This window comes from Dendropsophus ebraccatus, chromosome 1 (genome assembly GCF_027789765.1).
Source record: "Dendropsophus ebraccatus isolate aDenEbr1 chromosome 1, aDenEbr1.pat, whole genome shotgun sequence".
Lineage (NCBI taxonomy): Eukaryota > Metazoa > Chordata > Amphibia > Anura > Hylidae > Dendropsophus > Dendropsophus ebraccatus.
This window is the reverse complement of record NC_091454.1, coordinates 202,608,173-202,621,171: the sequence shown is the minus strand read 5'-3', so window position 1 is coordinate 202,621,171 and position 12,999 is coordinate 202,608,173.

Genomic DNA, 12,999 nt, shown 5'->3' with positions numbered 1-12,999 from the left:
TGCCGTACACTGTAGTCACTTCTCTTTTCTTAAACCACAGATTAGTGAGAAGATGAGGTCCAGGCAGATGACTTCCATCATCATCGTTCAGACAACTCCCCCCGCCCCCACCAATGACATGACTTTATTTGTCAAAAATGACTTCTCATCCCAGAAAACCCGCTCTTTAGTCTTGGTCGCTGAATGTCTTCCTTCTCATCAGCCAACTTCATAGCATTGTCACACGCTCATCCCTACTACCAGGTCTATGACATTGGATGAACATTGGCTAAACAGGCTGATTTTAGAGACACTTGGCCAATCATCCCGTCCCGTCTATCTCAGTGTGCCATAGCCCGTCTATGGGAGAGCACGTGCTCCTCTGCAGCCGCCACTCTCCGCTCAAAGAAGTCACATGTAACTTCTTCAAGCAGATTCCGCCTGTTATACTCAGTGAGAACATAAACCTTACACCTTACATAGGAATTATTTAGCCAAAAACTATTCCTCCCATGTATAAAAAAGCTTGACTGTGTATGGGGAGGACAGAAGATATTGTTTGGCCATCAGTTATTGAAGGTGTATGGCCTCCTGTAGTCACTGAGGTGTTGGAGATATCTGAGGTGACAATTTTGGTTGGTTCCCAGTGGTGCAAGAGTATGTGACCAGTCCAGAGGTCCACCATGGTTTCGAATGGTATTAGGAACTTGATTAAATGTCCCCTTGTAAGGATAATGGAAGAAATGATGCTGGACTCCGTCTTGGTCTGGGTGAGATTGTGTAACAATTCCATAAATGTCAGTCCTTGCCCTCAACTTCTGTTTCCTATTTTCTACTGTTTATTTAAAGGGGTTTTCCATTTTTATTAAGAGGTCCAGGTCCAAAGTAAAAAAAATAATGCTTACTCACTTGCCCAATCTGCCATCTCAGCCAGTGGTTGGCAGAATGGGAACTGGTCACCAGGAAGTGGTGGGCAGCAGGGAAACAACAGCAGTGGGGGATTGGGCACTGGGGTAAGAGCAGCAGTGGGGGATTGGGCACTGGGGGAAGAGCAGCAGTGGGGGATCAGGCACTGGGGGAAGAGGAGCAGTGGGGGATTGGGCACTGGGGGAAGAGCAGCAGTGGGGGATTGGGCACTGGGGGAAGAGCAGCAGTGGGGGATCAGGCACTGGGGGAAGAGCAGCAGTGGGGGAACAGCAGCAGTGGGGGATCAGGCACTGGGGGAACAGCAGCAGTGGGGGATGAGGCACTAAAGTCCCTATTCCATGGAGCGATTATTCTCCATATTCGGCTGATATTAGCCGTTACGGCCGATAATCGTCCTGTGAAATAGGAGTCAACGATCAGCCGACATCATTCATGTTGGCTAATCGTTGAAGTCGTTTGTCTTTCAACATGTTGAAAGACAAATGACTTACATAGCAGGGATGAGCGGCGGTAGCAGACCGCCGCTATATCCTATGGGCTGCCTGGACGATCAGCGATCAGAAAGGGGGCGTGTAGTGGGCGGAACGGAGGGCGCGGACTCAGAGTCCGCGCGATTTACCATCCGTTCCGCCCAAATATACGCCGAAAACCTACTCCAGTCCTCAGCTGGCGTAGGCTTTCGGCGGTGCGCACCGGCGCGCACGGGATTTATGTAGAGGCAGTCCGCCTCTACATAAATCTCCGTAGCGCCGGATGTGCGGGGGCATTTTTAAGCCCGGCGTAAAAAACGCCGGACTTAATAAATGCCGCCCTATGTCCTGTGGTGATATTTTTACTTTTTAAAAGGTACTCTCTTTCAAAACAACAGGTGCCAGAGATTTTTAATGTACTTCTATTTAAAAATCTCAAGTCTTCCAGTACTTATCAGCTGCTGTAAGTCTTGCAAGAAGTGGTGTATTCTTTCCAGTCTGGAGAGCAGGAGAGGTTTTCTATAGGGATTTTCTACTGCTCTGGGCAATTACTGTCACAGACAGAGGTGGCAGCAGAGACCACTGTGTCATACTGGAAAGAATTCACCACTTCCTGCAGGACCTCCAGCAGCTGATAAGTACTGAAAGATTGGAATTTTTTTTAATAGAATTAAATTACAAATCTCTGGCACTTTCTGGCACCAGTTGATTTGAAATAAATGTTTTTTTATCTGCTGAAGTACCCCTTTAAGGCTGTGTTCACACACTCTTGTTTTTAACTGCAATTAATTGTCAGCAAATACCCCAAAAATATAAGTATCCTCATGCAGATGTAAAAAATATTCCTCTGTTTTGGACAACGGTGGCCTATAGGTACGTTCTGCATATGTGCAAGAAGAGTTTTGGTAAAACAAGATTTAAACAGCTCTCAACTGATCATAGTAGAATGGACTAGAAGAGTTACTGGCTGGAGAAAGACGGACATCCTCCATCTGTTACATCACCTAAAGGCTATGGGAACGGGGCGCTGTATTGATAACGACGGCCGCAAATAATGATCATGATCCTTATTTTCAGCTATTATCAATAGACAGCCATTTTTTATGCTAAAATCCTTTACTGGGAAAATAGTAATAAACTGCTGTCCACTCCATGCATTACTTGGGGAGCACACCTTATGAGCACAGACTTTAAAGGGAATGTGCCATCAGAAAATGAGTAAATGGTTAATCATATTTTTAAAGAATTTTTGGTGACATTTTTTCTTATTTTCCATGTTTCCCAAAATTTCACCACTGGGACTAAAACTAAGCTGAGACTTTCTGTTGTGTCTGTGGTGATTAGATGAGTGATCTGTAGAGCATTGCATCTCAAGGGGATAAAGTCTGTCTATTGTCTTCTATGTCCATGAGGCTTGCTGTAAAGCGTGTCACTAAATGCTGTTAAGAACAGCCCAGGCAATATGGCATCCCCCATAACAATGTACAAAAAGTGAAATAAAAAAAAAATACAGTCAAGTTAGAATAAAAGAACAACTTTTAGTGTCTGACTCTAATCTGTAAAAGAAAATTTAGGTGACACATTTCCTTTAAAGTAAAATTTTAGGGAGAATTGGGGAGATTTATCAAACATGGTGTAAAGTGAAACTGGCTCAGTTGCCCCTAGCAACCAATCAGATTCCACCTTTCATTCCTCACAGACTCTTTGGAAAATGAAAGGTGGAATCTGATTGGTTGCTAGGGGCAACTGAGCCAGTCTCACTTTACACCATGTTTGATACATCTCCCCCAATGTGTTAAAAGTCATCATGGGTACTATAGCTATAGTTATAGCTACTTTCCTATAGCTACATTATAAAATTCTGTGTTACTGTTATATTGTACAGTTTATAACATATTACCTATGATTTCAGCACAGACAGTTGATGAGTATCCAGGATATCCATACAAAGCCCTATATGAATCACCGACCACATGGATAAGGTCAGAAACATCTATCTATGAATTCCGCCATGTCTGACTATGATAACTCTCAGTTCTAATTATGGGGCCTTGTAGGCAATAAATACCTCTAATATCTGACACTTGTCCTTTACAGACCTTCTAAGCCAAAGTTTCCAGCTTTTTATGACGTTCGGCTTTTTAGTGCTAATCTAGTCACCCCAGAGAAAGCTAGTGTGTACAGGGCGTGGGCACCGGGCTTATCTCATGTACTGGGAGCTATCGGAGACTAGGGTGACAGCAGGACTTCTCTGCTGCATGTTGTGCTGATATTACTTACACATGGTATAGGGCTTTGTGGGGGATATCCAACTCCCTTCAAGGGTGGACATTCCAACTTTTGAGCACATTCAAATTACTGCGAACTTTTACTTGAATCAATGTCTATCCTGGTCTTTTTACTTTGCCAGGGGGGGGGGGGGGGTTATAGTACAGAAAATTCCCCTTTAAAGAATCTTAGAATATCAATGCTCCACATAAGCCATAAGCCTTATTACTCCCTAGTCAGTACAGTACCTGGGACCATACAGAGTTGGGGACCCCTGCCCATGACCCTAACACTTCTTCTACCCCTGATGAAGACGGACTCCTTTGACATCATCCTTGCAGTATTATTAGCCAGTGTGGAGTCTGAACAGGAAAGCATGACTATCCCTGGTGTAGCCACCAGTTATCTCAGATGACGTCTTTCTTAAGTCGCCGCCCTGTGATGACTTCCCTAGAGATTGCTTATAAATGGCTTTTGTGCGTCACAGTCAACTGGAGGGGCGTAATGTATGTACCTCCCCTTTAATCCTATTACGCCCCTGATCTCCTTTGCCCCCAACACCATTTTTCTTTCTTTTCCTCTTTTCCCCTCCTTCACTCTCTTTCTTTCTTCTCTCCTTTTCTTTGATAACTTTACTTTTCACTAATGTGACTGTGAGGAGGCCTGAGGCCTTATTACACGAGCCAATCAGGAAGAGCAAGCGATCGCTGACCTGTCAGATCAGCGTTCGCTTGCCCCTTGTTCCCCGTTCGCTGTTTGCCGAGTGATGAGGTCTGGAAATTTCCAACTTCTCCGATTGTGACAACCAAATAAAAAGTAACCCAAATATTAAGAAAAAACATAACTATAAAGGGTGAAAAAATTGAGGAAATAATAGAAAAAGAAGCATTGCAAGGAAGAAAACTTTAAGCAATACATAGTAACTCACCGCCTAGTGAGACCAAAGGAGTCCTAAAAGTCAAGCCAACAGGCTGAAGGGGTATAGAAGGCTTTAGATCTGCCAACATGTGGCACAGATTGCTGAGTTCTGCTATCCAATCCGCTATTGGGGGACCGGGGAGAAGAAGACTTTCATCTGGGAATAATGGAGAGAAGACTTATTTTCAGAGATAGGACGGGACGCGCAAGGGGCCCCCCCTTGTCATCCCGTCCTATCCCCGGCAGCACAGGTACCAGAGAGCTCAGAGTCCGCCCCCCGGCCTGTACTTCCGGCACAGACGCTCCGTGCGCCGGAAGCACTAGCCCGGGCGGACGCTGAGTCCGGTACCAGTGCTGCTTTGGAATCCCCGGGACACCCCCCAGGAAGCCCCCTGGGGAGAAGCGGAGAAGACAGCCGACGGGGGTGTTAGGTGAGTTGTGTTTGTTTTTGTTTTTTTTAATCTGCTTTGCAAAGGGGGATGATACATCTATGTATCATCTATGGGGGATATACGGGGGGGGGGGGCATCTATGGGGATATACAGGGGGGGGCATCTATGGGGGATATACAGGGGGGGCATCTATGGGTATAATACAGGGGGCCATCTATGGGGGATAATAAAGGGGGGCATCTATGGGGGATAATACAGGGGGGGTGGCATCTTTGGGGGATAATACAGGGGGGGTGGCATCTATGGGGGATAATACAGGGGGGGCATCTATGGGGATAATACAGGGGGCCATCTATGGGGATAATACAGGGGGGGTGGCATCTATGGGGGATAATACAGGGGGGTGGCATCTATGGGGGATAATACAGGGGGGGTGGCATCTATGGGGGATAATACAGGGGGGGCATCTATGGGGATAATACAGGGGGCCATCTATGGGGATAATACAGGGGGGGTGGCATCTATGGGGGATAATACAGGGGGGTGGCATATATGGGGGATAATACATGGGGGGCATCTATGGGGGATAATACAAGGGGCCATCTATAGGGGGATTATACAGGGGGCCATCTCTAGGGAGACAACATAAGGGGCATTTATAGGGGGACCAAATGAGAGGGCATCTATAGGGGCACAACACAAGGGGGCCATCTATAGGGGGACAACATGAGGGGCATCTATAAGGGGGTGGGCAACATGGGGGACCATCTATGAGGGGGATGGAAAGCACAGGGGGGTCATTTATAAGGGGCTAACATGGGGGCATCTGTAAGGGGGAATACACAGAGGGGCATATACTATAAGGGGGTCACATAGTGTTAGGGCTACCAACTAAATGAGGGTGTAAAGGGGCCATTACAGATGTGCAGTGTGTATAGAGATGAGGATGGTGCCAGAGTGAGGAGCCTAATATGTTTGTCTGGCAGATTCTGTGGATTCGTGGCTCAGAGAAGTTCTCATAATGGCCCAGGGCAGATGGAGAAGAAAATGAAAAGGAAACAACTCTGATCAGAGAAGTCGTCCCCTGTGAGTCACCTGATGTAACTGCAGTGTAATGTATTTGGTGTACAGAACATGTGTAGAGCTGAGTGTGTTGATGGCGTAGTGGTCGATCGATCGAGGGAGGGGGGGGGGGGGGCCCAATCAAAAGTTTGCTATGGGGCCCAGCCATTTCTAGTTACGCCCCTGACTCCGATCATTGGTCAACAAATTTTCAAAAGTTGTTTGGTTCAGAAATAAAATTAACCATTTCTTAATGATTTTTATGTGCTGAATTCAAATATCACAATGAAAAATGCTAATTTGCTCTAGTTTCTATGATATCGAAGAGTTATCATGATACTGTTTTGTGAATTGTATAGAATACAGTATAATAGCCGACATATTTATTACTTCTGCAATCATAAGGAAGCAAGTTTACTGTTCATAAACTTTTGAAATATATTCATAGAAAACTTAGTTCTATCTGAAATCAACTACAATTTACAGGCATATCTAAGAATTTTTACAAATTAATTATTTTTATTGAACTCTGGAATGTAGGTCCTTATGCAATGGCTACTCGGTGCATTTACACGTCTTTTGTATTCATACATGGGATTGTCTCTGATAACTGTCCTACAGTAATCTGCAAGCACTGATGGGTTCCATTTACCCCGATACCTTAGGCTAGGTTCACACTGCGTTTTTGCAATCCGTTTTTTTTCATCCGTTTTTTGCAAAAAACAGATGCATTTGTGGGCATCCGTTTTGATTCGTTTTTCCGTTGACTTCCATTATAAAAAAAAGGATCAAAACGGATCTTTTTTTTTTTTTAACGGACACAAAAGTAGTGTTGACACTACTTTTGTGTCAGTTAAAAACAAATGGATCTGTTTTTTTCTTTTATAATGGAAGTCAATAGAAAAGCAGATCAAAACGGATGCACACAAATGCATCTGTTTTTTTTCATCCGTTTTTCGCAAAAAACGGATGAAAAACATGGATAGCAAAAACGCAGTGTGAACCTAGCCTTATACCATAACTATTGGTCATTCTAAGATGATGCAATATACCAGTTGATGATGCAAATTTTTCCCAGTATTGTATCTCAGGCTGTGAGAAGTATAGAAAGTACGTCTATATCTTGAAAATTAGAGCCAATTTCAAAATTTGAACATCATTTTCGATCTCAGCACCCCAAAATTAGTTAAAATCAACTGTTTTCATGTCGGAACCTTTTTGGCTGTTGACCAGTGTTACTTTTGTAGTCTTGACCATAGATTGCAAAGACATTGTCCCAAAATAGCTTGATCCCACAGAAGTCCCAACATATGGAGCATCGAACCTTTGGTGGCACCAAGTCTCCAGCGGTTATCGGGACAGTGGGGAAGATTAGGTGGAGAATGGTGGAGCACTGATACCTTCCGGGCAAAATAGGCCAAAATAAGTCATAGACAGGTCATGTGTGAGGAGAAAAGCCTTGTTCTCCAGCCAGGGGAAAATTCTTTGCAGCCATAAATAGTAACAGGTCATATAGTTACACAATTCTTATCCTAGTAACAATAAACTCTTTTTTTTTTGGTGGCAGAATAAACATCATGGGGGTAGATCTATCAAACCTTGTTCAAAGGAACAGTGAAACAGTTGCACATAACAACCAGAACCAATAATAATAATACCTTTATTTGTATAGCGCCAACATATTCCGCAGTGGTGTACAAAGCTTGTAAGCACGGTGCCTGTCCCTATTGCCTGTCTCCATTAACTTACCAGTATGTGAGAGGAAACCGGAGTATCCATAGGAGACCCACACAAACATGAGGAGAACATACAAACTCTTTGCAGATGTTACCCATTGAGGGAATTGAACCGAAGAATGGTGCTAGGGCTCTGATGAAGACTGAAACTACACTCCATTAGGACAGTGAGGAATCTATGGCTACTTTTAGCATATGTGAGGCAAGCTTTCCTGGCACATACTGCAGTGTGAACAATGACGAGACATCTTGTCTAGTTCATGTGAATGTGTTACTGTCTATTACTAGATGTCTTTTTACATCTAGTATCAGGAACGCTTGTTGCCGATGATCGGCCTGCTTGATCAACGACTGATCAGACCTGATCGCTGTATTGGTTTGGTCCTTGTTAAGGTTTAGCACAGTAGGGCCCTTCAGAAAAATAAATGGTCGCGCCTCTACCCTGTCGGCCCGTCTCAACTTTGGGTTGTAAAGTATTTCAAAGATGTCTCAGATATATGGGCAAAGCAATAAGGTTTTACCGTCTGATCACAAGTCAGTGATAAATAGTTCAATATGCCTGTTTATTGGGCTGTGAAGCTTTGTATAGCCAAAGTAATAACATTCTACCATCTCATGACAAATACCGTATACAGAGCAAACCCATAAGAGTCATATTATATATACTAGTGCTATAGTACTCCTCAATCTTATTGGCATATTTAAATTTTACTTGTAATGACCCCTGCTGCCAGCAGTGGGAGCTCCTGCGCTGGTGATGTTCTGCTGGGCGTGTCTCTGAAGGGGCGGGGAAACTAAGCTATAAATATACTGACTGCAGTCTATAGATTAGTAGAGCACATGTCTACGGAGCTACAGAGCACTTGTGGACAGAGTTACAGAATTGTCTTTTATGCTACACAGCATTTGTCTACTGAACTACTAGCGAACATCTGGATAATCTTTGGATTACCTGTCCATGGCCCCATATGGGGCACAGAGGAAATCCATGTTACCGGTTATGACCCTGACCCTGCGGACTATGAGCTCACTATTCCTCCTGTTTTTCTCCCTGCTGGTAAGTATAGAATAATAATAGATTACACAAATGCTAATTATATATATATATATATATATATATATATATATATATATATATTATACTTTTTTATATTTGTAAATTTACAAAACTGCAAAGTTTTAAAGTTTTTACTTACACCTTTATTCTACACTACAGAAGTCAGTGTAAATCCATGATCCGTGATGTGGATCCATGTTTTTTCATTCATATCACATCCCTACCATGCATGTGTATAGGCTGTATGAGGGAAAGTATACGGAGGACTACAGATGAAAAATACTGAAATGCAACATAAAACAGCCACAAACACTCATCTAAATTCAGAGTGAAACAACTGACAGGTCATCTCTATATTTAGCTCACAGCAGCCACCAGCAATAACACTCCGTCTATAGGTTGGCAACGTTTTTTTCTTCTCTGAATCTAAAAACGACAACAAAAATAACAAAACTATTACTACTACTGGTTATTATTATTAATTATAATAATAATGATAATTATAATAATGATAATAATAATAATAATAATAATTATTAATAATAATAATGAATATATATCTATAATTTTTATTATTAATATATTATGTGATTTTCAAATCTGAATGATTATTGTGTTGTTTTAGCATAACATTAGACCCCTGCACTTATCTGCATCAGAAAACAAAGGTGGTGGGGGTGGTGGTGGGGGGGGTGATTTTGGCAGATTTTGGATCTAGGTTATCTTCATACAATGGAGCTAATCCAAACCATTGCTACCTGATAACATTTCTATGCGGAATCCAATTCAAACTGTATGAATATCTGACATTAATTTTTCTGCCTCAGTAGTTTATATGGTGTGGATTACCATTGTACATATCAGATTTTCGCCAAAATCCATGTGAAATCCATGCTCTAAATTAAAATAAATTGATAAATTGCAATTTTTTTCTTCTATCATAATAATACATTGCGGTGATCACAAAGTAAGGCAGGGATGGGGAGCATTCGCTCTCCAGCTGTTGCAAAACTACATTTCCCAGGATCTGCGTTGTTCGGAAACCTTTAGAAACCTATGGGCCCATTACTGTACACACACACACATATATTACTGAGATTTTCTTCTCTGAAATTCACATGAAACCCATGACGGCTCTGCTCTGTGTATGAGACCTAAGATCCTTTTTTTTTTTTAATATGGAGTTGTACATTAAAACAAGATTTTACAAAATTCACGATAGTATTGTGATATTTAATAATATGACTATTTTTTGGAAAAGAAACCAAAGCCCACCCAATGGTGTCCCGGAAGCCAACTCAACGACTCTGGGTCACATGTTACTTGTACTACTGTGAGCAGCCTGCATGACCTAAACGTGCTACTATGGTCGGCGGCATGTCCAGACTTGTCTCCTATGGAGCACATGGAGATGTCCTTGGTTGGAAATTGCACAAGGAACTGCCAGCAGCAGATCATAGTGATTTGCACGCCCAAGTGCACACAGCGTGGCAGATTATTCGCCAGACCACCATTAAGGGAGTTATACTTTATTTTTTAGTGTTAAACTAGTTATTTATTTATTTATTTATTTCAAATCAACTGGTTTCAGAAAGTGATATAGATTTGTAATTTACTTCTAATCTCAAGTCTCCCAATACTTATCAGCTGCTGTATGTCCTGCAGTAAATGGTGTATTCTTTCCAGTCTGACACAGTGCACTTCCATGACAGGAACTGTGCAGAGTAGTAGCAAATCCCCATAGAAAACCTCTCCTGCTCTGGGCAATTCCTGGACAATCCTTAAAGGGGTTATCCAGCGCTCCAAAAACATAATTGGGTGGGGTTTGGAACTCAGTTCCACTTAATTGCAAACCACACTGAACTGGAGATAAGAGAGGGGGGAAAAGTGGCCATGTTTTTGTAGCACTGGATAACCCCTTTAACATGTCTACCAATCCTGGGATTTCCATAATTTCACAACTTTTCCTTTTGGTGGTGTAATTTGAATGATGAGTAGTGTATGTAGTGAGAGAACATTACAGAGTTGTCTCCATACTTTCCTTAGAGTGATGTAAAGGCATACGGAATAAGTTAGTACTATATAAATAAAGGAATTATTATTATTATTATTCCTATTCTTGTAAATTGATAACCTGTGTGAATTAGGCCTTAGATTTTCCCACAATGTAGCCGTGCGCTTGTACCTGACCTCAGACAGGTAGCAATGATAAAGTAAGAATAACGTCAGGCCTAGGCCTGAGAGTCATAGGCCTATAAGCCAGTACAGGGTACACTCTTATCAGATAGCATCGGGAGTTGCGACATAGTGGAAATTCTGGTTACTTCTACAAATAAAAGAAAGAAATAGCCAAGTCATTCTTAATTGTGCGGCTCTCAATGGAAACCTGAGCAGGTGGCGGGCCACGTGCCTGCTGTGTTGTATCTGCATAGGTAGGGATGGTTATAGCAATCACTGGGCTTACCTAACAGTGATTATTTTTATAAGGTTCAGCCCATGCTATCACATGGTGTACCACAGCTGTATATAATTTCTCTTGAACCTGGGTGCTACCCTCATTTAACCCTTTGTGACTTAACTATCATCCATCTATCCACTTTAACCCTTTAAAGGTATTTTGTCAATTCAATACCATCCTCAGAGCTGAACTGGTAAGGAGTGTTGAGGAGTTACAGCATGCATGCCTCCTCGCTCCCCCTCCCTACGCTGACTGCCAAGCAGGAAGGGGTGGGGGAGGGAGGATTGTGCATACTGCAGCTCAGCACAGCCTCTAGGACTCTTCAGCTAAGGCACATGTATTCTTTTTTTTCAGCTATGAGCCCACATGTGTGACTCTATGAGCATGATATACAGCTGACAGTCTATTTTTATAATCTCCCACTGATTTCAATGCCCGTTTTTTTGAAAGAACTGTCATTCAGCATTGAAAAAGGAAGTGACTTTTTTTAGGGGATATTTCTGCCTGGTAAAGTCATTTGACAACAAAAAAAAAATACTTCTTTAAACTTGTGCCCACTTTTGATGCTGAAACGTGCTTTTCAGTCAATATCTGAGAAAAAAAAAAGTACCAAAAAAATTATACAAATTTAAAAGAAGCGCTGAAATGAGAGCCAGTTTTGGAAGCCGTTATTACAAGTTTCATTTTACTTGTGTGAACATAGCCTAGGGTGCGTTCACACCTACAGGATCTGCACCAGATCTGCAGCAGATTTGATGCTGTGTTCAGTTATTTAAATGAAATCTGCTGCAGAAAATCAGCTGCAGATCCTGTAGGTGTGAACGCACCATAAAAGGGTATTCTCATCTCAGCTATCATAGTTATACTTGTAGGACTTGTCAAGTTAATTTTTTTTGCGAATACATTCATTTAGCAAACTTGTCTCCTCCTACTGATATGCTGCTCTATTGTTGATAGCTCATCGTCTAGTTTACTGACCACCACTCTGCTCTAAAAGCAGTGGTCTGGCTGGTGTATAATGTAAATGTATAGAGATATAGGGGGAGATCAATCAAACATGGTGTAAAGTGAAACTGGCTCAGTTGCCCCTAGCAACCAATCAGATTCCACCTTTCATCCCTCACAGGCTCTTTGGAAAATGAAAGGTGGAATCTGATTGGTTGCTAGGGGCAACTGAGCCAGTTTCACTTTACACCATGTTTGATAAATCTCCCCCATAGTGTATATATACTGTAAAATTTATTTAAATATGTATACTTTAATTATATATACCAGTCCGACCACTGCTTTTAGAGCAGAGTGGTGGTCGGTAACCTAGACAACAAGCTGTCAACAATAGTAGGGAAAGAGAAGGAGACAAGTTTGATTACTGAATGTATATGGAAAAATATTTAACTTGAATCCTACTAGTATGTTAGTTGAGATGGACATATTCCTTTAAGGCGGACAGTGATAGTAAACATGCGGGGACATCGTAAGCTTTGCCTTTTCCTGTAAACAGATGGCTATGCAACCTCTCAACCTTATTATGGAAGTATGAAGCACTTCCTAAAGTAGAATGACATAAATCACGACACACCCTTTAAGTTCAGCATTTGTATCATGTGTCATGGTTGTGAACACGCGTATTACTAGATAATCTGAGTACGTGTGAACAACTTGTACTGTGAGGACGTCATGGAGCCGGCTTCAGACACTTGTTTATCAGCTGTTATGACTGGGGGGAGCTCAG